This window comes from Lutra lutra, chromosome 7 (genome assembly GCF_902655055.1).
Source record: "Lutra lutra chromosome 7, mLutLut1.2, whole genome shotgun sequence".
NCBI lineage: Eukaryota > Metazoa > Chordata > Mammalia > Carnivora > Mustelidae > Lutra > Lutra lutra.
In genome coordinates this window covers 88,495,259-88,522,576 of record NC_062284.1, presented here as the reverse complement: position 1 = coordinate 88,522,576, position 27,318 = coordinate 88,495,259, and the positions used below count along the sequence as shown (strand labels likewise).

The window sequence follows — 27,318 nt, the reverse complement described above, 5'->3', positions numbered from 1 at the left end:
CTATATACTACTGTACTTATTTTATTACAATTGTCTATCTTGCAGATCAGACCATAAGCTCCTTAAAATTCAGATACTGTATCCTTTCCACGTATATATTCCCAGCACCTGAAACAGAACCCGAACCTTATAGCTAATAAATATATGATAAATGAATAAATTAATGACAATCAAAAAGCACAGGCAAGACAAGCAGCACACTATAAAACTTTTATTAATTCAAAACAATTTTAAATAAATATTTTAACTCCGGATGTGCACATTCTGTACTTCTTTGTGTATGTGGTATCTTTTACCTTGTCCCAAAAAACCCTACATTTTACAGAATCCATATACATGAAATCAGTAGAATAAAGAATATAAAGTTAACAGATAATTTTCCCACCAGTCTATAATCCATAAACTCTTGATTATCATAGGATACTTTAAAACAAGATACCAGTGGGCTCTGTCATCAGCTCTTAAGAAAACCAAGTAAGGGGGCGCCTGGGTGGCTCAGTGGGTTAAGCCTCTGCCTTCGGCTCATGTCGTGATCCCAGGGTCCTGGGATCGAGCCCCACATCGGGCTCTCTGCTTGGCGGGGAGCCCGCTTCCCCCCTCTCTCTGCCTGCTCTCTGCCTACTTGTGATCTCTCTGTCAAATAAATAAATACAATCTTTAAAAAAAAAAGAAAGAAAACCAAGTAAGAAGAAACATTCAGAGTAAATAAATTTTATCTGATAAGGAGTCAGCACTGCTAAGGTATAAAGGAATCTGAAACGTATTCTACCTGAATTGTCTATATTAATTACATAGCCCAGGATCACAGAGTTGAGTTTGAGATCTAGTAGGATTCGCCTATCAATTCTAAGGAACTCCAGAGCACCCAGGTCTCTCTCTGGAAATTAATTTCCCTATGAGGAAAGATTTCTGGACCTCAACTAAGCCTCTTTCCTAAGGAGGAAGCACCACTTCCTATGAGCCAACATTTCAGGTCCGCTTTAACTGTATCCTACATAACATTACTTCACACCAAGGGATTCTCTTTATAGCAAAGGATATAAGCAAAGACCATGGGATCCACTGGTCCTTTCACATACTGCAGCATTCAGAAGCTGCCAGACTAAGAGCAATGGAAGAGCATTCTCAAGGTATGACTGAAGCACCCTTTTGGAAATACCATGTGGATACTATCTACTATCCTCCATGATAACAGTTACACTCTAAATCAATGACCATTATATGATGCTGCATCTGTAATAAGTAAAATACATACGGCCAGGAAACAAAGGGGGAAAGTAGGAATGGCCTCACTTGCCATCATTCCAGTGACCCATTTAGCAATTTGTAGTTCCCTTCCCAGCAATGTTAGGTTCTAAGAACCTATAGGTCCTGTTCTTACCAAGGGACATAGCCCATTAAGCTTTAAGTTACAACAGCCACCTGATCATTTCAAGCACCTTGGGCCAAAAGACCAGAGAGAAAGGAAAAAAGTCACCAATCTGGGAGGAGCACCTGACTTTCACCATCAGAAAGGCATAGGACTTCTGTATTTTTATCAGCCAGGGAAATATATTTTTATCACCCAGATGAGAAACGTGTTTGTCATATGAAGAATATATATGAAAGGTGTCTCTTTATACTCTTTTGCCTAATTTTGACAACAGACAAATAAAACAGCCACAAGTGAGCATGGTGACTAGGCTTCAGAACCTCTCAGATATGATGGACTCAGTGCCCTCAGGCAATCTGCCTAGATGAGCAGAGCCAAAGGTAAGAGGAAATCTAGAATAGCAAAAGGATATAATGAATTATTAGCTGTGGCCCCAAGACCAGTGGTCTCAACAAACACTAGAGTTAAGGAGTTAAGTCCTACTTACCTACCACTCCTATTTCCAGAAAAAGACCAACCATTAATTCTAGAGGAGCTATCCCCAGATGGGATAAACTTAAAATATGAAGCAAAAAGATAATAATGGAAATTGTCAGGATGCACTATCCAGGACTTTTTTTTTTTTTAAGATTTTATTTATTTGACAGAGAGAGACACAGTGAGAGAGGGAACACAAGCAGGAGGAGTGGGAGAGGGAGAAGCAGTCTTCTTGTCAAGCAGGGAGCCCAGTGTGGGGCTCAATCCCAGGACCCTGGGATCATCACCCAAGCCAAAGGCAGATGCTCAACAACTGAGCGACCCAGGTGCCCCTTTCCAGGACTTTCTCAAGGACCAAGGCACTCTTCCCCAGGTATGAAAATACTGTATGCAACAGCTCCTAACTAGCTTCTCCCCAGGATTGTTCTCAATTGAAGGGAGCTTCCTCACCCAAGGTTATGCACCCTTTCCAAAGGAAGCCCACAACAAATAAACTGACCATGAGAGGCATAAGGGTCAACCCCCTGTGCCTCAATTCAGAATTCTGAAGGCCATCTCAGGTCCAAAGTTTCACATTTAGAAGATGAACTGCATCACAGTTCAACTTCTCTCTCTTCCAGACCTGCCTTATTCACTCCCTTATGGGTATTTTTCCCTAAAGTACTCCCCCACAGATCTGCATGCACTCTTCCCTTTTGACAGGAGCAACTGACTTATGGCATGTTAAAACAATGCAGGCTCACCTTCTGCTTTTCCTGCCCTCGAATTAGTTATTTCTAAAGAAGTAGTATTCTTGAATTAGAAGAGAAAGAATGTAAGAGAAATTGGTGAATCTAGGTAAAAGCCTTTCAAATTTCTATCTGAAAAATCTTCAAGTTGAAAGCTAGAGAAATCTGAATACTTCTTTAGAACTTACAGTAAGCATTTTCCAACAGTCTGTCATTATTCAGTGAGATTGAACCATATACATATATATATATATATATATATATATATATATTTTGTCAACTTTGTTGCTTACCACTATTTCCTCTGTTTTTTATCTTCTCATATCCTACAGTTACTATTCACTTTTGTTAGGGTAACTCCTCAAGACTTCCCTAATTTCTGAATCCTTGCATATCTGTAAATATCTCTCTCCTTAACAAGTAACTGACAGTTTAGTCCACTATAGGATTCATGGGGTGTAGTTCCCTCACCACTCCTATCAGCCTCTAGTCTCCAAAGCTGCATACAGGAAACTCAATCTCAGTCTGAATTTTTTTCCTTTGCAAGTAACACGGTTTTGTGTTGCTGTTTTTTAAATCTAGAATCCAATTAAGAATTTATCATTATCCTTGGAGTTTGAAAATTTCCCAGGTATATAACTAATACCAGTTTTTCTTATTAACCCTAATTAAAACTCAGGTTGGCATGAGGAAATGGGGTACCCTCCAAGATGCAAACTTGGGTCTTTCTTCTGATACAAGGTCTTACTATTTTCTTTTTTTCTTTTCTTTTTTTTTTTTTAATTTTTGTGGAACTCCTAATATATCTTTTGGATCTATCAAGTCTGTTTTCTCTCATTATTTCCTTTTAATTTAGGTTTTTGGGGATTTTATTTTTTACAGAGTTACACATGTGCATCACTTAAAACTTTAAAAGACTTGTTATAAAAAACATCAGGCCCCATACATTTCAAATTGCTCACTCCTGAAGCAACTGCCTTCAACCCTTTCTGCTGGGCTTTGGTATTTAACCCCATTCTCTAAGTAACATTCTTATAATCTTACATTCTTACTGACTTCTAATTATAGGCATTAATATCTACTAATAATATTTATTACAAAAGATGAGAATTTAGCTCTCTTTCACATATAACCACCATTCTCACCACACACACACATGCACATAGTTCCTTGTCCTTCCAAAACCCTATCAGAATGATAGATAAAAATCCATCTTTTTTCTTATTCAATCTCTCCTCCTGCTGCCCCTGCCACTAACCAGCCACCATTCTTGAGGCCTGTGGTACCAGTATCAGATTCAATGCAATAGGATCCATAGCCATTGTTTAAATTAATATCCATTGTATATAATGACTACGTAAATACTTCTGATACAGTATTTAACAACTGTTTACTACATAAAGTTTACTACAATTATTTTCTCTGGTTAAGAATTATTTTTTTTTTCAAGTTTTGCTTTTCTGTATATTTAATATTTATCCATGATCTCCAAAACTTATGTAAATCTTTTCTCAATACACTCAAACCCATTAGGTATTTTATAAATTTCATCTTCTTAAAGAAGTCTCTCCTTGAGTCTTCTAACTTGTTTCAATCTAAATTGGTTTATCTGCAGGCCTGCTGCACAGCTGTCATTTGTTGTCTCTCTTCACCAACACTCAGTAAATTCCTTTGCCTCTCTTTCCTGTTAGATCCTATTTCTTATGTTTTGTTTTCTTCTCCCTTGGTTTATGCCATTATTTTGATAATGCACAAGTTCCAATAATTTCCATAGAAACAGTATGAGAAAATTGGAGTCTTTAACTCCATGTCTTTGTCCTAATTCATTTTTTTTTTTTTTTTTTTTGGTATGTATTTGTTCTTAGTTTCCAGATACTTCTTCCTCTTGATTTTTCCAACAGACTAATTCAGGCAGTTCTCCAGAGTAACTTTTCCTTAAATTCATCTACTGATGAGTTACTGATGGTTAGTTTTATATGTAAACTTGAGTGGCCATTGGGTGCCCACATTAAACATTATTTCTGAGTGCATCTGTGAGAGCTGTTTCCAGAGATTAGCATCTGAATTGGTGGACTCATGGGATTGCTTGCCTTTCTCAGTGTGAAAGGGGATCATCCAATCTGTTGAGGGCCTAAACAGAATAAAAGATGGAGGAAGGAGGAATTTGCCCCTTTTATCCTGCTTCATCATTTGAGCTGAGACCTCTCATCTTCTCCGGACCCTGGACTGGGATTTACACCACTGGCTCCTCTGGTTCTCAGGCCTTCGAATTTGGAATGGATTACTCCACTGGCTTTCCTGGGCCTCCAGCTTCAGACAGCAGATCGTGGGATTTCTCAGCCTCCACAGATTCTGTTTCTCTGGAGAACCTTGACTACAACAGATTTTTGGAACCAAGAGTGGGGTGCCGCTATAACAAATGCCTAAAAATAAGGAAGTGACTTTCGTACTGGATAATGAGTAGTGGCTGAAATGTTTAGAAGTACAATCTCAAAATATGAGCATTAAAGGGTAATTCTGGTAAGGACCCAGAAAGAAAAGAGGAGAGCTGGAGATAAAACCTCAGTCATCTTAGAAAATATTTAAATAATCCTGAATGGAATGCTGGTAAAAATATGGACCACAAAGCCCACTATGATTAGGTTTCAGATGGGAATGAGGAGTGTATTATTGGAAACTGAAGAAAATATGGTCCTTATTATAAAGTGAAAAGAACTTGGCTGAACTGTGTTCATGTTTTAGTGTTCTGTGGAAGGCAGAACTTGCAAGCAATGAAATTAGATATCTAGCTGAGGAGATCTCTAAGCAAAGTACTGAAGGAGTGGCCTGGCTCCTGACCACTTATGGTAAAATGTGAGAAGAAAAAAATGATTGGAAGACAGAATCATTAAGCAAAATGGAAAAAAAAAAAAAAAGGAACTAGAACTTCAAGATTTGGAAAATTTTCAGCCTATCCATACTGCAAAAAATGAAAAAGTATTTTTGGAAGAGGACACTAACAGTACAGCAAAATGACCATTTGATAAGGAGATTAATACCTAAGCCACAGACCTAAAGCATCCATCTCAACAGAAGCCAGGTGCTATTCTTCAAGACATGGAAAGAATAACACTACCACCACCACTACTACCCTCTACCAGGGTAAATTAGAAATCATCAGAGCTGTCACTGCCATCATAGTTTCAGAGTGCAAGAACTCGGGGGACAGAATGGTTTTGAAGGGTGAGGCTGCCTCTTTCCTATAGCAGTCTAAAGTAAGACAATACAGGATCTTACTTCACTCAATGACAGAATCTACATTTTAATTTGTTCATAGTTTTATAAAAATTTCCATAAAGCAAACTATAACAAATATTTTAAAGTACGTATATTACAGGCCATAGACACTGATCGTAATTCATTATTAGAGATAATTTTTAAATGGTCTGAAACATCTTAAGACTTGAAAATTAACTGATCAAAGAGGAAAAATCACAAACTCCACAGAAATTAATAAAAAAGTAAATACATAAAAATGTACAAAACACAGCAAAAGCCATACTTAAGATAAAAATTAATGTCCTTAAATCCTTTCATTATGAAGACAAATGACTACAACTGCAGAAATGTTGTATTTATCTTAAGGGTTTTTTGGGGGGGTTATTTTTAAGATTTTATTTATTTATTTGACAGAGAGAGAGATCACAAGTAGGCAGAGAGGCAGGCAGAGAGAGAGGGGGAAGCAGGTTCCCCGCTGAGCAGAGAGCTGGATGTGATGTGGGGCTCAATCCCAGGACCCTGAGATCATGACCTGAGCCGAAGGCAAAGGCTTAACCCACTGAGCCACCCAGGCGTCCCGTGTTTTGTTTTTTTAAAGCACAAAGTTAACCAAAAGAAAATATAAAGAGTGAATGAATAAAAATAACAGATATAATTGGTGATACAGAGAAAAAGTAGGAGAATTGATAATTCTAAAAGATGTTGTTTTAACTGCTTAAGAATATAAAACAAATATTAACAAGACTGGGAACAGAAGAAATGTATGACTTCCTAGAAAATACAAACAGCCCAAACTAAACCAAGTATAAAACCCAAACTGACAAATTACCAAAGAAAAGACTGGAAAGGTGACTATTTTTTTTGAAGATTTCATTTACTTATTTGAGAGAGACAGAGATCACAGGTAGGCAGAGAGGCAGGCAGAGAGAGAGGGGGAAGGAGGTTCCCCGCAGAGCAGGGAGCCGGATACGGGGCTGGATTCCAGGACCCTGAGACCATGACCTGAGCCGAGGGTCGAGGCTTAACCCACTGAGCCACGCAGGAGCCCCAAGGTGACTATTTATTTATTTATTTATTTATTTTATTTTATTTATTTATTTATTTATTTATTTGAGAGCGAGAGAGTGAGAAGACAGGTGGAACACATCCCCAAGCTATAGGAAGAGCGGAGGGAGAGGGACAAGCAGACTCTGCACAGAGCCTGACTCGAGATCATGAGCTGAGCCAAAATCAAGAGTCTGACGCTCAAATGACTAAGCCACCCAGGTGCCCCAGGTGACCATTATCTTAAATAATACACCCAAAAAAACCTTTAAAACTGAGTTCTAATAGTTAAGGAACAAGTAATTACAATCTTATTTAAATTATTTCATACCAAATAAAAGATGAAATGTTTCCCAATTGATTTCATGAAACCAGCAAAACTTTATTACCAAAACTTAATTAAAAAACAAACGCTGAAACTATATACCTTTCTAATTATTTCAGTTACTATGGCTATATTAAAAATAAATAAATAAATAACACTGGTACTTCCTGACCAAGACACCAGTTACTTTGCCCATGAATGTGCAATTTAAACAGGTTTCAGAGGAGATAGCTTGTCTCTGCTCCACTCAGTATCAACTGGGGTGGCTCAAAGGCTGGGGGCTGAAATTAAAAAAGGCTAATTCACTAACACATTTGGTGGCTGATGCAGTCAGATGAAACCCTGGCTAGTTTCAAATAGCTTCTGTATGGTGGCTAGGTTCCAAAGGTAAGCGTCCTGAGTCAGCCAAAAACAGTACCACCTATTATGATCCAGCCTAAGTCATACAGTATCAGCTCCTCCACATTCTATTAATCAGTTCAAAGGCCAGCCCAAGTTCAAGAGGAGGAAATACTCAGTCTCTAAGTGGCATGGTTCTAGCAGAACATGGACGACCACAAATACTGTTGAAACCAGTATGCAAAAATACCATATGCTACAGTCCACCTTCTGGTCACAGGAGTCCACATGCCTCCACATGCAAAAAATATATATACTTATTCCCTCCCCCAATACCCACAAAACTATCAGGCTCAGGCTTGAGGTCCAGGTATGGATGAACTTCTTGGGTACAGTTCCTTAAATACAGCCCCTTGAGTACAGTTCCTCTTGATCTGAAAAGCTGTAAAAAAGAAAGTTAAGTTATCTATCTCCACAAACATGAATACACAATGATGGAGCAGGCATACAAGTTTAAAACCATAACAAGTTTAAAACCCAGTTGGGGGGCACCTGGGTGGCTCAGTGGGTTGAGCCTCTGCCTTCAGCTCAGGTCATGATCTTGGGGTCCTGAGATCGAGCCCCACATTGGGCTCTCTGCTCAACGGGGAGCCTGCTTCCCCACCCCCACCCCCGCCTACTTGTGATCTCTCTCTCTCTCTCTGTCAAATAAATAACTAAATAGGAAGATTAAAAATAATAATAATAATAATAATAAATAAAACCCAGTTGGGCATATGCTTCTAGTTCCTCAACTAAGGAATGATCCATGTGGCTCATGTCTCCCCACTCTGGGTTGTAGGTTTCATGGTAACTAGCCATGTTCTTGGCATGCTTCTTGACTGTACAACTTTGAGATCCAACGGTCTTTTTTCATTTTGTATTGTCTCTGTGCCTTTCAGTCTAAATTGATATAATCCTTTTAAAAAACTATGTGGATCATGAGAATGAGAAAACAAGCCACAAACTCAGAGAAAATATCTGCAGAAGACTCATCTGATAGAGGACTATTACCTAGCATACACAAAGAATTCTTAAAACTCAACAATAAGAAAATGGAACAACCAGATTTAAAACTGGCAAAAGACCTGCATAAACATCTACCAAAGAAGATATACAGATGGCAAATAAGCATATAAAAAGATGCTCAATGTCGTATGTTATTAGTAAAATGCAACTACTATGCACCTACTAGAATGGCCAAAATCCAGAAAACTAACAACACTGCATGCTGGTGAGGATATGGAGTAACAGGAAATCTCATTCATTGCTGGTGGAAATAGAAAATGGTACAGAAACTTCGGAAGACAGTTTCCTATAAAACTAAACATGCTCTTGTAATACAATACAGCCCTTGGTATTAACCCAAAAGAGTAGGTTTATGTCCACACAAAAACCTACACAAAACCTTTATAGAAGCTTAATTCATAACTGCCAAAACTTAGAAACAACCAAGATGTCCTTCAGTAGGTGAATGGATAAGCCATGTACACAACAGAATATTAGTATTTAAAAGAAATGAGCTATCAAACCATGAGAAGACAGGAAAGAAGTTTAAATGCATATTCTTACTAAATGAAAGAAGCCAATCTGACAAGGCTATAATACTGTAGGACTACAGCTGTATGACACTCTAAAAAAGGCAAAACGATGTAAATAATAAAGATTAGTTTGTCAGGGGCTGGGGGGAGGACTGGATGAATTAGCAGAGCACAGAAGATCTTTAGGGCAATAAGAATATTCTGTATAATACTATAATGGTGGATATGTGTCATTATACATTTGTCCAAGCCCACACAGAACATACACCAAGAGTGAATCCTATTGTAAACTACAGGCCAGGAGTGATAATGATGTGTCGATGCAGCCTCACTGATTTTAACAAATGTACCACACCAGTGTATGAGAGGGACAGTATTTGGGAACTCTGTGCTTTCTGCTTAATTTTGTTCTGAACCTAAAACTGCCCTTATAAAGTCTTCTTTAAACTGTATGGACTTCTTATCAATCAATTCATAATCCACTCCATTAGAAAAAAGCCGCACCCATAAATTCCAAATTAACTCCTTGAGATTCCTATAATGTCCAAAGGGATACTGCTCTTAAAATTCTTAGAGAATCTTTTGCTTAATAAAGATCTATGAAGCACTGCAGATCCTCAGGTCCTTAAAGAGACTACTGTGTCTTTGTGAAGCATGACATTAAATTTCCTGAGGCCTCAAAAAAGAGTTTATAATCAGTCCCTTGGCTTCATTGTTAAGTGACAATACTCTAGATTTGATCTCTTTTCATTAGACGTTTTTCTTTTTTTTTCTTTTTTTAAGTTTTTATTTTTAAGGTTTTTTCCCATTAGAATTTTTTTAATTTGAGAAATGTCTGCCATCTGGAGAAACTAGAAAAGAGTTTTATTTTTGAACTCAGAAAGTTCTGGTTCCTTCATATTTAACAATTCTTTCCTTAGTTTATCTCTCTTACTCCGATCAGACTACTTTAACAAAATGTCAGAGTGGCTTATAAACAACAAAAATTTATTTCTCACAGTTCCAAAGGGATACTAGAACCCCAAGATTAGGGTGCCAACATAGGTGGGTTCTGGGGAAGACCCTCTTCTACACTGAAAACTGCCAACCTGTCACTGTATTCTCTCATGGTGGAAGGGGCTAGTCAGCTCTGTGGGGTCTCTTTTTTATAAAAGCACTACTCCAATGTATGAGGGCTCCAGTCTCATGACCCTAAGCACCTCCCCAAAGGCCCCAACTGCAAATAAAATCGCATGAGCATTAAGATTTAACCTAAGAACTCTGGGCGACATAATAAGCATTCATACCATAATACTCTCTCCTATCATATTTTATTACAAGCAGCAAGAAATAGCCAGAAAATACCTCCTGGAAATACCTTTATCATACAATTCATCATTATCATGGAAGCTATTTCCTACTTTCCACATTACCATAGGTGACAATGTCGCTGAACTTTCTGGTTACATATCAAGGATATTTTCACTAATTCCAAATGATATTTCTTCACTTTTTTTAAAAACTTCACAGACTTCCTCAAGGGCTATGAGGTTTCTACCAACAATCTTTTCAAAACCCTCCCATCTCCTGCTCACTGTCTAGTCCTAGTTTGGCTTTAGCTATTGCTACATTTTTAGATTTCTGTTACATGGCACCCCACTTCCAAATGACAGAAATCTATTTGTTTCTATAACTGCATAACAAATTACCCCAAAATTTAGTGGCTTAAAAGAATATTATTTATTTCATTCAAGAATCTGCAATTTGGGCAAGGCTTTCTACTCCACTCAAAGAAGATACAAACAATAACAAAGAAGTATAGATGCTTATAACAGATATTAGCGTATATATGAGGGTCACAAAGGAGTTAGTGATTAATTCCATCTGGGAAATAATAGAAAAAGTAATCCTGAGCCAAAGCTGGGTGCTGACATGAGGAGGAGAAGGAATTTCAAAACAGGGGGTCATATTAAATAACTGCAAGTGTATTGATATAAATAAGTCCACTGAGGAAGAACAGAAAGAAAAGAACTAGTTAAGAGTTGAGGCTAAAAAGGAAGGCTGGAAACAGACAATGTTTCTATAGAAGCAAGAGGCCTGGGATCAAATCAGCTCAAACCACGGGGAGTAGATCAAACCATGGGGAGTAGCGGCTACTGGAAACTACTGGGAACTGCGAAGAACTACAACTACTTAAGAAAGGCCCCTAAATTGTAAGAAAGCATGTCAAGATGTGCTCTCATAGAAGCAGGCTGTCAAAAGATAACACTTTAGTGGTAGCTGATAGAAAAGCCGCCAGTAAGAAAAGCAAGAAATGTCTTCAGCTGAACAGCCAGGTCAGGCTGGAGTTCCCTAGGCATCCTGTATCTCTAATTCAAACACCCAACCTTTTCCTTAGAGAGAAAGAAGGTTGTTCCCACTATCTACTTAACAGGCAGAGGTAGTAGTAACTATGAGAATTTCAACACAATTTATCTCCAAATAGTCAACAGAAACTCATGAGGCTTGCAGTTACTTATATAGACTGGATTATTCTCTCAGGTTCATGATGAAAAGCATAAAACCTGGAAAAGAAGGTGGTATTTCTCTCTCTTCCCCTGTCTATGTGCACATACGAATCTCTCTCTTTAACCTACCAGATTTCTATATAACCACAGATTAATAGCTTACTTCAAAGCCACCAGAAGCCAAGAGCATGAACCTTAAACTAAATCCTGACTAAATCTAGTACATGAATTCTCCTTAAAAGTGAAGTTTTTATTTGGCAGTGGCACTTTTTGGAATTGAAGTGAGAACAACATTTAAGAAAAGATAATTACTCTATAAAATAAACACTATCTTAGTGAGCCTTCCTTTCCAGACAGATACAAAATCTAACTGCACTCCCTGTCCCTAAAGGAGTCATGATAGCAACAGAAGATCCTGTCAGTTCTTATAGCTCAAGTGGACAAGAATTATAGTGGAAACTTCAAACAGAATCACTGGTGCAACAACTGTAGCCACTAAGATAAGGATTTCAAGTAGATATGTATAGAGAATGGAAGCAGGAAAAATTGTCTCACGTTAAACTGACAAACCAGAGCACTACTCCCTGTAACCTAAACCTCACTTATACTTAAAAACAACCTTATATAAAACTTACATAGAATCTAATCAGATTAAAAAAAAAATTTTTTTTAAATCTGGATTCAGGCAGGTCTAGCAGAAGTTGGTAGGTCTCTATTTTACTGTTTCAACACAGATATGACTCAGTTATTTATCTGCGTTTTTCTGATTTCCGCTCCTGTAACCAACAGCCTATACTGTTGTACTTCTGTTAAAAAAAAAAAAAAAATCATCCTCAACAAAGTAGAGACAGAGGAAACAGCTCAACTTCATAAAGGCCATACATGAAAGACCCACAGCTCCACAGCTAATATCATCCTCAACAGGGGAAAACCTGAGAGCTTTTCCTCTACAGTCAACAAAACAGGGACATCCACTCTCACCACTGCAATCTTACATGGTACTGGAACTGGAAGTCCCTAACCTCAATAATCAGACAACAAAAAGAAATTAAAAAGGCATCCAAATCAGCAATGAAAAGTCAAACTTTCAATATTCACAGATGACATGATACTCTGTGTAGAAAATCCAGAAGAGTCTGCCAAAAAATTGCTAGAACTGATACACAAATTTAGCAGAATCACAGGATATAAAGTCAATGTACAGAAATCTGTTGCATTTCTATACACCATTAATGAAGCAGCAGAAAAAGAAATCAAGGAATCAATGCCATTTACAATTTCACCAAAAACAATAAGATACCTAGAAATAAGCCCAATTAGAGATGTAAAAGATCTGTACTCTGAAAACTATAAACACTTATGAAAGAAACTAAAGAGGACACAAGAAAATGGGAAAAATTCCATGCTCGTAGACTGGAAGAGCAAACACCGTTAAAATGCCTAAACCACCAAAGCAATCAAGCCTTTAATGCAGTCCCTATCAAAATATCACCAGCATTTTTCGCAGTTACAGCAATCCTAAAATTTGTACGGAACCACAAAAGACCCTGAATAGTCAAAGCAATCTTGAAAAACAAAGCTGGAGGCATCACAATTCCGGACTTCAGGCTCTGCCGGTACAAACACAGACACACAGATAAATGGAAGAGAATAGAGAACTGAGAAATGGACCCACAACTATATGGTCAACTAATCTTCCACAAAGCAGGAAAGAATATCCAATGGAAAAAAGAGTTTCTTCAACAAATGGTGTTCAGAAAAGTGGACAGCGACATGCAGAAGAATGAATGGAAACCACTCCACTTTCTTACACAAAAAGAAATTCTTACACAAAAAGAAAGTCTTACACAAAAAGAAATACACAAAAAGAAATTCAAAACGGATGAAAGACTGGATGCCTGGGTGACTCAGTCAGTTAAGCATCTGCCTTTGACTCAGGTCATGATCCCAGGGTCCTGGGATCAAGTTCCACATCTGGCTCCTTGCTCAGCAAAGAGCCTGCTTCTCTCTGCCTGACGCTCCCTCTGCTTGTGTGCACTCGCGCTCTCTCTGACAAATAAATAAAAGCTTAAAAAAAAAAATAGGTGAAAGACCTAAATGTGAGACAGGAAACCACGGAAATCCTAGAGGAGAACACAGGCAACAACTTCTTTGACTTAGCTGAAGCAACTTCTTACTAGAACTAAAAGACAGACTATGAAATGGGAGAAAATATTTGCAAATGACATATCTGATAAAGGGTTAGTATCTAAAATCTATAATAAACTTATCAAACACAACATCCAGAAAACAAATAATCCAGTTAAGAAATGGGCAGAAGACATGAACAGACATTTCTCCAAAGAAGACAACCAGATGGCTAACAGACACAAGAAAAAATGCTCAACATCACTTATCATCAGGGCAATACAAATCAAAACCACGATGAGATACTACCTCACACCTGTTAGAATGGCTAAAATTAACAACACAGGAAACAACAGGTGTTGACGAGGATACACAGAAAGGGGAACCTTCTTACACTGTTGGTGGGAATGCAAACTAGTGCAGCCACTCTGGAGAACATTTTGGAGGTTCCTCTAAAAGTTAAACGCAGAACTACCTTATGACCCAGCAATTGCACTACTAGGTATTTACCCCAAAATAAGGATATAAAAATACGGAAAGAGTCCAAATGTCCATCAACTGATGAAGCAATAAAGAAGACGTGCTATATATGTGTGTGTGTATATACATATATAACGGAATATTACTTATCCATCCAAAAGAATGAAATCTTGCCATCTGCAACAACGTGGATGGAGGCAGACAGTAAGCAAAATAAGTCAGTCAGAGAAAGACAAATACCATATGATTTCACTCCTATGTGCAATTTAGGAACAATACAGATGAACATGGGGAAAGAAATAAAAAAAGAGAGGAAAGCAAACCCTAAGAGACTCTTAATTACAGAGAACAAATTGAAGGTTACTGGAAGGGAGGTGGCTGGGGGGATATGCTAAATGTATGATGGGTATTAAGGAGGGCACTAGTTGTGTTGAGCACCAGGTGTTATATGTAAGTGATTAATCACTAAATTCTACTCCTGAAACCAATATTACACTATACTTTAACTAACTAGAATTTAAGTAAAAATTTGGGGAAAAAAAAAATCAAAGAAAGAATGAATCTCACTGACCAGCAACTGGTCAGGTCCCTATGAGGGCAGTGCCTTCATGGCAGCATCTTGTAGGCTCCTGACCTGGCTGCAGCTAGAGTGAGGAACACTGGATCCAACAATCACCAATCAACTGTAAATGAGTTGGCAGAGTATATGGAACTGCACAGAGCCACAATATACCAGGAACTGCCTAGAACTGCTTCCTTGGCAGGGGCTGTAACCATAATGAGTTCTACAAAGAGAGTACAGAGTAGAGTATACTCTATATAGAGAGAAGTATAGTATCTTCTCAGCTCTTAAGACCTCAGCTCCAAATCAGAGGGAACAGAAAAGTCCCACTTACCAACTTACTCCATTAGTCTACTCTGAAATCTACATTAAATTATCTTTTAATTGGGCTGTCTGGGTAGCTCAGTTGGTTAAGCAACTGCCTTTGGCTCAGGTCATGATCCCTGAGTCCCAGAATTGAGTCCCACATTGGGCTCCCAGCTCCATGGGGAGTCTGCTTCTCCCTCTGACCTTCTCCCTTCTCATTCTCTCTCTCACGCTCTCTCTCAAATAAATAAAATCGTTGAAAAATTTAAAAAAAAATAAATTATCTTTTAACTATTTATATAGTAGTTCTATTTAATACCCTCTTCAAAATGGAAATCTTTGGATAAAATCTTGTAGACTGTTTCACAGCACAAATCCTTATATTCTTTTGATATATGCAGTAGTTTCTTTACCCCAAAATTGTCCCTGGAAAAATCCTAATATACCTAAAAAGACTCAAAATCCACTCCAAAATAAATAAACAAGAAGTGCCCCCTTCTATCCAAAGGAAAATAAACAACTGAAAGTCTTTTGAAAGTCTTCTAGCTACAATAGAGTTACAATAGTTACCATTTGCACAAGATGATTAGAATCTTGTGTAATTTATTCTCAGGAGTGAACAATATATTTTGGCTATTGACAAAACAATTCAATTTAAAAAATGGGCAGAGGAGGGGCGCCTGGGTGGCTCAGCGGGTTAAGCCGCTGCCTTCGGCTCAGGTCATGATCTCAGGGTCCTGGGATCGAGCCCCGCATCGGGCTCTCTGCTCAGAAGCCTGCTTCTTCCTCTCTCTCTGCCTGCCTCTCTGCCTACTTGTGATCTCTCTCTGTCAAATGAATAAATAAAATCTTTAAAAAAAAAAAAAAAAGGGCAGAGGACCTTAACAGAAATTTTTCTAAAAGACGTAACAAATGGCCAACAGGTATATGAAAAGATGCTCAACATCACTAATCACTAGGGAAATGCAAATGAAAACCACAAGGAGATAACACCTCATACCTGTTAGAATGGCTAGTTAACAAAAAGACAAATAACAATTTTGGCAAGAATACAGCACAAAGGGAAATCCTGCACACTGTGTGATAATGTAAACTGCTGTGGCCACCCTGGAAAAATGTATGAAGGCTCCTCAAAAAATTTAAAATAGAAATATCATACAATCTAGCAACTCCACTTCTGGCTGTTTATCTGAAGAAAACAAAACATCAATTTGAAAAAATATATACACAACTATCTTTACTGAGGCATTGTTTACAACAGTAAAAATATGGAAGCAACCTAAGTGTCCATGAAAACATAAATGGTTAAAGAAGATGTGGTAAATATACATATACAATGGAATATTACTCGGGCTATAAAAAGAACAAAACCTTGCCATTTGTGACAACATGGATGGGCACAGAGGGTATTACACCAAATGAAATAAGTCAGAGAAAGGCAAATACCATATGATTTCACCTTTTGTGGAATCTTGAAAAGTGTATATGTATACATTTTTGTTATATACATATATGTATATATATTCATACATATATATGCATGTATATACGCACATATGCATATTTACATGCATATATATACACATGTGGGAAGGCAAACAAACAAAACAGAAACAGACTCATATATATAGAGAACAAATGGGGTTGCCAAACTGAGCGGCTATAAGGAGTTGGCAAACAGGTGAAGGAGATCAAGAGATACAAACTTCCAGTTAAAAAATAAGTCACAGAGTACAGCATACAGAGTATAGTCAATATTTTAATAATGTTGTATGTTAACAGATAGTGACTATACTTATTGTGGGCATTGAATAACATATATAAATGTTGAATCACTACTGCTTCCTGAAACTACTACTGTGTGTCAGTTACACATATAAAACACAAGTATATGTATATACATATACATATATAATTACATATGTATGTGTGTGTATATGCAGACACACACGTATACACAACATAGTATTATTCAGCCATGAGAAGGATATCCTGTCACTTATTCCAACATGGATAGATCTTGATGGCATTATATACTAAATGACATAAGTCAGACAAAGAAAGACAAATACTACATAATCTCATTTATATATAGGGTATCTGAAAAAAGCCAAGCTAACAGAAACAATAGAACAGTGGTTGGCAAGTGCTGTAAGGTGCTGCAAAGGGCTGCAAGTTGGGGGAAATGGGAAGATGTTAGTCAAAGGTACAAACTTCAGTTATAAGATGAGTAAGTTCTGACGATCTAATGTACAGTATGGTGACTGTAGTTTAGAAAGGGTATTATGTATTTGAAAACCACTACAAGAATAGACCTTAAGGGGTACGTGGGTGGCTCAGTTGGTTAAGCATCTGCCTTCAGCTCAGGTCATGATCTTGGGGACCTGGGATTGACCCCCACTGGGCTCCCTGTTTGGGGGAGAGTGGGGAGTCTGCTTCTCCTTCTTCCTCTGCTCCTCCCCTCCGCTCACGCGCACACGCACAGTCTCTCAAATAAATAAATAAAATCTTAAAAAAAAAAAAGAATGTATCTTAAATGTTCTCACCACACAGACACAAAAATAGTGACTATGTGAGGTGATAAAGGTGTTAACTAACCCTACATGGTAGTCATTTCACAATATATATGTACCAAATCATTACACTGTACACCTTAACCTTACACAATATTATCTGTCAATTGTATCTCAATAAAGTGGGGGGAAAAAAGAAAATGATTAACAGAAAAACAGGTGTCTATAACACACAAATAATGAGCAATTAAAAATGTCCATTAATGGGGCGCCTGGGTGGCTCAGTGGGTTAAGCCGCTGCCTTCGGCTCAGGTCATGATCTCAGGGTCCTGGGATCGAGTCCCGCATCGGGCTCTCTGCTCAGCAGGGAGCCTGCTTCTCTTCCTCTCTCTCTGCCTGCCTCTCTGCCTACTTGTGATCTCTGTCAAATAAATAAATAAAATCTTTAAAAAAATCCATTAATTTTATAAATGTATCCATCTGTGTTAAATCTGTTTGCCTTCACTAACTAAACATTAATTTAGATTATCTTCTTGACTGTAGGTTCTTAAATGTATACATTCAAAACCATGCCATACTAGAAACTGTCTGGCTATCCCACACATTTATACATTTCTCAGATCTCAATAATAATAGCATTTTCTTGTAAGCTTCTTTCACCTTCACCTGTCACAAAAAGTTATTGATACTTTTTAAAGAGAAGAGGATGTGACTAGATTTGCAATATAAAAAGAAGACCCCCAGCTGTAGTGCAGAGGATAAATTTCTGGTTGGGGGGGGGCTACAAGGGGTAGATGAATGATGCTTATGTAAAAATTGGGTAAAATATTATTGCCATGGTACATGAGTAGAATCTTGGATAATAATCTATGTCCAGATTATTATTATGTTAGTGTGGTAGCAGCAGGAAAAAAAAAGGATGAATTGCAGAGTAAATAGTAAAACTGACAGGACTTGGCTTTGCATAGCATACAGGGAATGAGGGTGAGAGAGCTCTCAAAGACAGACAGCTGACCCTTAAACAAGGTGGCTTGAATTGCAAGAGTCCACCTACATGTGGATTTATTTACAGTACAGTAATGTAAATGTATTTTCTCTTCCTTATGATTTTTTTTTAAGATTTTATTTATTTGACAGAGAGATCACAAGTAGGCAGAGAGGCAGGCAGAAAGAGAGGGCAAAACAGGCTCCCCACTGAGCAGAGAGCCCGATGCAGGGCTTGATCCCAGGACCCAGAGATCATAACCTGAGCCGAAGGCAGAGGCTTAACCCAGTGAGCCACCCAGGTGTCCTTTCCTTATGATTTTCTTAATAACATTTTCTCTACCTTTCTGTATTGTAAGAATACAGTATATAATACATGTGACATACAAAATATGTGTTAATCAACTGTTTATATTACCAGTAAGGCTTCCAGTCAAGAGTAGGCTATTACGAGTTTTGGGAGAGTCAAAAGTTGCATGCAAATTTTCAACTGCTCAGGGTCAGCACCTCTAACCCCCACATTGTTCAAGGGTCAACTGTATACAGTTTATACAGATACATACATACACACATACACACACACACACACACACACACACACACATAAAGGAAACTATAAAACTTTATTTTCAAAAGTAAAAAAAATTTAAATATATAATGTAATATATCAATTCCCTGGAAAGGATGGCTAAACTTAATTCTCTACCTCTGAACTAATACCCTTTGCAATATGACTTCATAGCTCTTCCCATCAAAAGGTATTGTCTATTCCCTTATTCCCCGAATCTGAGCTGGCTTTTTCACTTGTTTTGCCAAGAGTCCAACAAAAGTGACACTGTAAGTTCTAAGCCAGTTTTAAGTCTGTACTTCAGAAGTCCTTCCAATTCTGCTGCCTTGCTTAGATCCCTGAAACTGTCACATGAATCAGTCCAGGTCAGCCTGCTGCAGGATGAGAGAGCACACTAGGCCCAACTGCCCCCAATGCCTCAGCCAAAAGCTCATCACCCTCCTAACACAGCCATTTAGTTAAACAGCTGAACACAAATACATGAGGGAGCCAAGCTGAGACCCAAACCATCCAGCTGATCCCAGCCTGATCTCATCCACAAGATGGTGAGCTAAGTAAATGGGTGCTGTTTTAAGCCACTATGCTTTGCCAAACCTTAGGGAAAGTTTCCTACACAACAAAAGACAACGAATAAATCTATCTAAGCCTTTCAGAGATTTATACTGGCCAGCTAGCTAGATTTAGTCACTGACAGAGTGATAACAACCAGAGTAAAGTCAAAGAGCAACAAAGGAACACCAGAGATCAACCAGGCCTCTGCCTATATATTCTAAACTAAAGCTTTCCAGTTGATATAACTCACCCACAGAGACAGAGCTTTCAGTCAGGCTCCCATTCAGAAAGGAAACCCACCAGAAGTATATTTATTTATTCAGTAACAGAGAAAACTCATGTCAGCTTCCAGTAATCATCAATGTATCATTTACTCTTAAAAACAAGTTTGAAGAATTTCCAAACATATGAAGAAAACTAGGAGTAGGTAAGAGGGGGAAAAAAAAAAAAAAAGAAGAAAAAGAAACTATTTTCAGAGCTCGTTCCCAAAGATTATTAGTCCCAAAGAATATTCAGGGAGAAGACAATGTAAAAAAATAAATTCTAACTAGTATCTTTACAGAATTTTAAGATAATGTATCTATAAAACATGAACAGGATACCATAGAAACAAAGAACACTAAAGGAACAGACTTTTATGAAAATAAATGACTGCTAAAAACATTTTTCAAAAGAAGGACTGAAAAATAAAGACAAGGACATAGAACATACAGCAAAAAGAGAGAAAAATATAGAACAAATGACACAAGAAATGGAGAATAAATCTAAGAGATGCAGCATCAGACTAAGAGAAGTTCAAAAGAAAGAAAGGCAAGAAAATACACAGAAATAATCAAGGTGAAACAGGAATCCATCAAAACCCTAAAGGAAAAAAAAAAAAAAAAAAAAAAAAAAAAAACACCCTAGAGGAGAACACAGGCAGCGTTCTCTGACCTTGGCCACAGCAGCTTCTTACTAGATACATCTCCAGAGCCAAAGGAAACAAAAGCAAAACTGAACTATTGGGACCTAATCAAGATTAAAAGCTTCTGCACAGCAAAGGAAACAATCAACAAAACTAAAAGGCAATCCACGGAATGGGAGAAAATGTTTGCGAATGACATATCAAATAAAGGGCTGGTATCCAAAATCTATAAAGAACTTATCAAACTCAACATCCAAAAAAACAAAAAATCTAGTCAAGAAATGGGCAGAAGACATGAACAGACATTTCTCCAAAGAAGATATACAAATGGCTAACAGACACAGGACAAAAATAAGATCAATATCTAGACATATTCTTTAGATTACTGAGCATGAGTTGTATAAGGAAAATAACTTAAAACATCCCAGGAAGGCAAGAAATAAGCAGGCATCAAGCTTCTCAATAACAACACAAAATTCTAGAAGGCAATATGGAAGGTCTTCAAAATTCTGAAGGAAAAATGTTTTGAACTTAAATTCTATATGCACAGGTCCGTCAAGTATAAGGATCAAACAAAAACATGTTCAGACACTTAGAACCATAAAGTTTGTTATCAGGCAATGTTCTGAAGATACTGAAAATGTTATTCACTAAAATGAAGTGAGAAACAAAGAAAATACTGGATCTAAGAAACAGAAGATCTACCCCAAGATCATAGCAAAGAAAAAAAAAAAAAAATTCAGAATGACAACTATGCAGCCAACCTAGAGAATAACAGATCCCAAGTGGATCAGACAGATAAAAGGCTCTAAAAGGACTATCACGGGGCGCCTGGGTGGCTCAGTGGGTTAAAGCCTCTGCCTTCGGCTCAGGTCATGATCCCAGGGTCCTGGGATAGAGCCCCACATCGGGCTCTCTGCTCAGCAGGGAGCCTGCTTCCTTCTCTCTCTGCCTCTCTGCCTACTTGTAATCTCTGTCTGTCAAATAAATAAATAAAATCTTTTAAAATAAATAAATAAATAAAAGGACTATCACCCAGAAGAAAGTGGATTTTTATAACCCAGTATGACAGAGAAGGCAAATAATTTTCAGAATGAAGCTATCTTATTCTTTTGTGAATCAGAAGGGAAAAACGGGTCTTAATGCTAAAAGGAAAAATAATACACAAGAAAGTCAAGGTTTAATCATAAAGAAAATTAAAATATTACATAATTTTGAGAAATTTATGTAGTATAAGAAAAAATCCATTTTATCTTGATCCCAGAGGCATTATCCTTAGGGTGATGACTCTGGACACAGACAAAGAAATATAATCATAATTTACACTATCTGGTTCTGTATTATATAATCATAATAAGCTAAATAATAGTTAAATGTTGTTTACTGGTTTCAACTTTTAGAATAAACTGAAAGCATGCAGAGTTAACTACAATTACAGAAAAATTATAACAGTAATAGAAATTATTCATATAATACTTATTATGTACCAAGTCCTGTTTTAAATGCTTTACACATATTAAATTATTTAAGCATCATAATAATCTTGTGAAATAAGTACCATTATTATCCCCATTTTACAGCTGAGGAAAGTGAGACACAAAGAGATTGAATAACCTGCCAGTTCATACAGCTAGGATGTTCTATGGCCTGGATTTGAAACCAGGCATCCTGGCTCTAATGTCTATATTCTTTTTTTTTTTTTTTTTTAAGATTTTATTTATTTATTTGACAGAGAGAGAGAGGTTGCAAGTAGTCAGAGAGGCAGGCAGAGAGAGAGGGTTCGGAAGCAGGCTTCCCACCCAGCAGAGAACCCGATGTGGGGCTCAATCCCAGGACCCTGAGATCATGACCTGAGCTGAAGGCAAAGGTTTTAACCCATTGAGCCACCCAGGTGCCCCTAATGTCTACATTCTTAACAACAATGTTCTACTGCCTTCTTTAAACAGAATGTAACTATTACCAACTGATACTTTTAAAGTAAATAGATATCTGACAGAAGTTAAAAGGCAGAAAGGAGGTGAAAGAGTTGAAGTAAAGGGTATAAGTGATATCCGCACTTTTAGAAGAGATAGTGCTAAAAGTTAATGGAACATGAAATAGAGGTTTAGGTATACTGGAATTACAAAGATAAAGGAAATAACATCAATAATATATAACCATATAAAATTCAAAGCAGCACAAGGGTAGCATAAATGAACTAAACCCTCATCAGGTCATCAATAGTTCTTGCCTTAGATGATGAATCAAGAAACAGTAATTTAAGTATACTATTTTAAATTATAGAGACATCCATTAGAGGACAAAAATAATTAAAATTTGCTTGCAGCATTTCAGATAGGCTAGTATAGTACAGCATTTAAAAGTGTAAGTTCGGGGTGCCTGGGTGGCTTAGTAGGTTAAGCATCTGCCTTTGGCTCAGTCATGATCCCAGTATCCTGGGATCAAGCCCCACATCAAGCACCCTGCCCAGGGGGCAGTCTGCCTCTCCCTCTCCCTCTGCCCTTGCTCATACTCACACATGCTCTCTCTCTCTCTCTCAAATAAATAGAAAAACAAATAAAATCTTAAAAATACATATATATAAGCTCTGGATCACAATTTCCTGGGATCAAAACTCAACTCCTCTACTTAGTATTAATAGCATTACCAAAGAAGCGGCTCAGTTGTTAAGCGCCTGCCTTCGGCTAAGGTCATGATGCCAGGGTCCTGGGATAGAGCCCCACTTCAGGCTCCCTGCTTCGAGGGAAGCCCACTTCTCCCCCTCCCACTCCTCCTGCTTGCGTTCCTGCTCTCGTGGTGTCTCTGTCAAATAAATAAATAAAATCTTTAAAAAAAAAAAAAAAAGTTAGGGGCGCCTGGGTGGCTCAGGGGGTTAAAGCTTCTTGCCTTCAGCTCAGGTCATGATCCCAGGGTCCTGGGATCGAGTCCTGTATCGGGCTCTCTGCTCAGCAGGGAGCCTACTTCTCTGTCTCTTCTCTTCCTGCCTCTCTGCCTACTTGTGATCTCTCTCTGTCAAATAAATAAATAAAATCTTAAAAAAAAAAAAAAAGTTGCTCACTCTTCTCGATTTCCTTATCTGAAAATGGTTAGTTCATTTGGATATTATGATTAAAAGTTAATACCTGGAGAGCATTAGAACTGTGGCTAGCCCATGTAAGTAAGCCCTTATGGTTAGGTATCAGCTATGAATTAGAGGAAAGGACACATGAACAAACATATACACGCACACAAGTTTACAATTAGTTCCAAATTTACTCAGCCAAGTATCCAAAATCTTATCAGCAGGGATACAGACAGAGCAGGAATACTGGTAGAGCATCTCAGCACTGCTTCTACTGGCCTATGGAGTCCAGCACTACCAGCAAGAGAGAAGCAGAGGGTCTAGCAATATTCAACAAGCTGAACTGTTATGGTTCTACTCTTCTTTTATGCTCAGGGCTTACATCACCATTTTAGGAAAAACCACACCTAAAACAAGCCATATCCTTTAATGGGAAGAAATTACAAACATCTGGGTTCTTGTTGGTTCTTGAGCCAAATCCAGTGCCAATAAGGCACTGGATTTATCCAAGTGGAGAAAATAGAATCAATATCCAGATATCCTGGAATATCCTTCCTTCCTACAAGTTTGTAGTGTTTGGAAAAACTGTTTCTCCATAGATTGCCTCTAAGGAGTAGAACTGGGGTTCTGATCTCTGTAAAAAAAAACACTAAAAATCATGGCCCCTATATCTCATTAGCTCATTAGGAAAAAAAGACACATAAAAATATGACGAACTTTACAACACAGACGAGATAAAGGGAATGGAATAAAAGATACAGAATTTTGCAAAATGAAACAGTAAAGAGAAGTCAAAGAATTCCAAGGAAAAGGAATACAATGAGCAAAAATATGGAAAGCAACAATGCAAAGGGAGAGCTTGTCAACATAAGTACTTCAGTTTGACTGAAAGAAAAGACTTATATGAAACTACACTGCGAAAGGCCAGGGAGAACCTGCAGCCTTTGGGGGTATACAATAAGCAGAAATAATCAAGGAGCACAGTATTTCAAAGTTTAATCTTTCTTTCTACATTTATCTCTCTAGATGACTCAATGGTCTCATACTCTTAAATATTATCTCTATGCTGATGACTTCCAGACCTCCTTCCTAAACTTCAGTCTAATACACCCACATGAACCTAGGCAGTCTTGCTCAGCATGGATGTCAAGGAGGTTTCACAAACTTAGCACATGCCAAGCTTAACTCCTGAAAATCCCCTGTCAAACCTGCTCCTCTCAGAGTCACCTACATTCCCAATTAATGGCAATTCCAGCCTTTAGTTCCTTGGGCCAAAGACCTTCAAATTATCTTTGACTCTTCTTTTCCTTTCACACCTCACATCCAATCCATCAGAAAATTCTGTTGGCTCTACTTCAAATATTCCCAAATCAGAATACCTCTCACTACTCCTACTGCTATCACTGAGGTCTGAGCCACCATTATCTCTGACCAGAATTGGTATCAACGATCCTAACTTAACTCCCTACTTCCCCGTGCTCCTCAATATGGGTACCACAGTGATTCTGTCAACGTGTAAGTCAGATCATTTCACTTGTTTCATTCAGAGTGAAACCACACTCCTAATTGTGACCTACAATCTGTGTCTTCCCACTCAAATCTCTCCTCTTGTTTCCTATTACTAATCTTCCAGCTCACTCTGTTCCTCCCCAGCATTCAAACATGCCAGGCACGCCTGCACCTTGAGGTCCTTTGCACCTGCTGTCCCCTTTGCCTGAAACACTCCTTCCCCAAATATTCCTTCCCACTCAAGTCTTTATTTGAGTGCCACTTTTACAGAAGGGCTTTCCTGGCCATTTGATGTAAAATGTCACACTTTCACCCTTGATAATCCTTTCATACTCCCATCATTTATTTGTTTTTCTCCTTTGCAGTTATCACCATTTAACACACTATTATTTTGCTTGTCATTCTTATATTCTTACTAGACCAGGAGTCATACATATCTCTTTGTTTGTTGATTACCAAATCCTTAGCACCTGAAAGTCCTTGATACATAATAAGCACTCAAAAAATATTTGTTAAATGAATGAAAGAACGTGACAATACTGTATAAAATCCATTAGAAGGAGAAGTTATAGTTAGAATACCATATTCCCCAAAAACTTTTGTTGACTACCAACCATGATGCAAATCTTTTGCGGGATACAAAAATGAAAAAGACAATGATGAGAAAGAGACACAATTAACTATAATCCAAAATAGCTGTTCATAACTTTCATGTGAAAGTTACAGAGAAAGTGGAATAAAAACTCAAGAGAAAATTCTATTGCTAAGAGACTACTGCACTAACACAGGCATCAGGTGATCAGGCACTAGATAGAGTGCAGTAACAATGGAAAGGGTCAGATGTGATAATGATCATAATAATGGACAGAAATAGTAGGATTTGGTGACTAGCTGAACAGGCAAAGACATGACCACTAAGTGTCAAACTTAGATAACAAGAATAGAAGTACCATTTAGAAAGGAAGGAAGGGAGGGAGGGAGAGAAGAAAAAAGAAAGAAAAGAAGAAAAGAAAAGGAGGAAAGGGGGAGGGGGGAGGAAGGAAGGGGGAGAGAAAGGAAAGGAAAGAAAAAGAGAAAAAAGAAAAGAGGAGGTTTAAAGTGGATGGGAAAAAAAATGGTAAGTCCAACATTAGACACATTTTGTCTGAGGTAACAGCAGACCATATAAGAGAAAATTTCAGGACACAATTCTAGATTCAGAGCTGTGACTCAGGGTTAAGAAATACAGACTTAAAAGTTATTTTCCCACAGAGAGATAACTGAACTGGAAAAGGTAGGATTTTTAAGCAAAAGACTAAAGGCAAAAGCCATGGGAAATAGGCAAACTTATAGACAGGGGAAGGAAGAGGTACAAATGAAGATGACAGAGAAAAACTTGAAAGGAAGAAATAAAACCAGGACACCTCACTATTTATAGATAGATAGATAGATAGATATACCTATACAGATATATAGGTATATAGTAGCCACGGCTATAAAAATTTATCCTGGCTTTTAAAAAAATAACAAGTTACCATCTATTTTCATATTTAATAATGTTCATTAGGTACTCAAAATCCCAGATGAAATCAAAGCAATATTTCCGTTCAGTCTTATCTTAGAATTGTCAGACTGGTACAATAAGACATTTTCCTGGTAACCTCTGAAACAAACAAACAAACAAACAAACAAAACAGCTGTACTTTTGCACATAAATGGAGTGTGGATGTAAGATAAAGATAAAGATAAGATAAAGAATATGATACAAGACTGTCACCTAGGAAACCACTTCATATCATGGCAAACTGCTCAGCTTTATAATGTAATTTAACCTTGCTCTGCATCTGCCCAGTTCTATATATAAGAAGTATTCCATATATATTCATTTATATTGATAGCAAACAGGACAAGTAACAAAACGTAGAAATAGGTAAATTTTAAATAATTGGCTGACGGCAGAGAAGGGAAATGGGAAGCCACTGTTTAATGGATACAGAGTTCCAGTTTGGAAAAATGAAAAAGTTCTAGAGACGGGTGGTGGTGACAGTTGTACAATGTGAATATACTTACTGCCACTAAATTATACATTTAAAATGGTAAATTTTATGTTATGTATTATTTTTCTACAATTAAAGAAACAGCAAGTTCACCTCATATTTTGTGC

At 37.6% G+C, this 27,318-nt stretch overlaps 1 long non-coding RNA gene across 1 annotated transcript in view; it reads right to left on the bottom strand.

The window, feature by feature from the left end:
• The window catches only part of LOC125104605 (uncharacterized), a 77,062-nt gene that overhangs the window by 37,097 nt on the left and 12,647 nt on the right, over nt 1-27,318 (bottom strand). Inside the window, exon 2 of the long non-coding RNA XR_007128663.1 lies at nt 7,392-7,985. This is a non-coding gene — a long non-coding RNA (uncharacterized LOC125104605). The remainder of the gene's footprint in view (nt 1-7,391; nt 7,986-27,318) is intronic.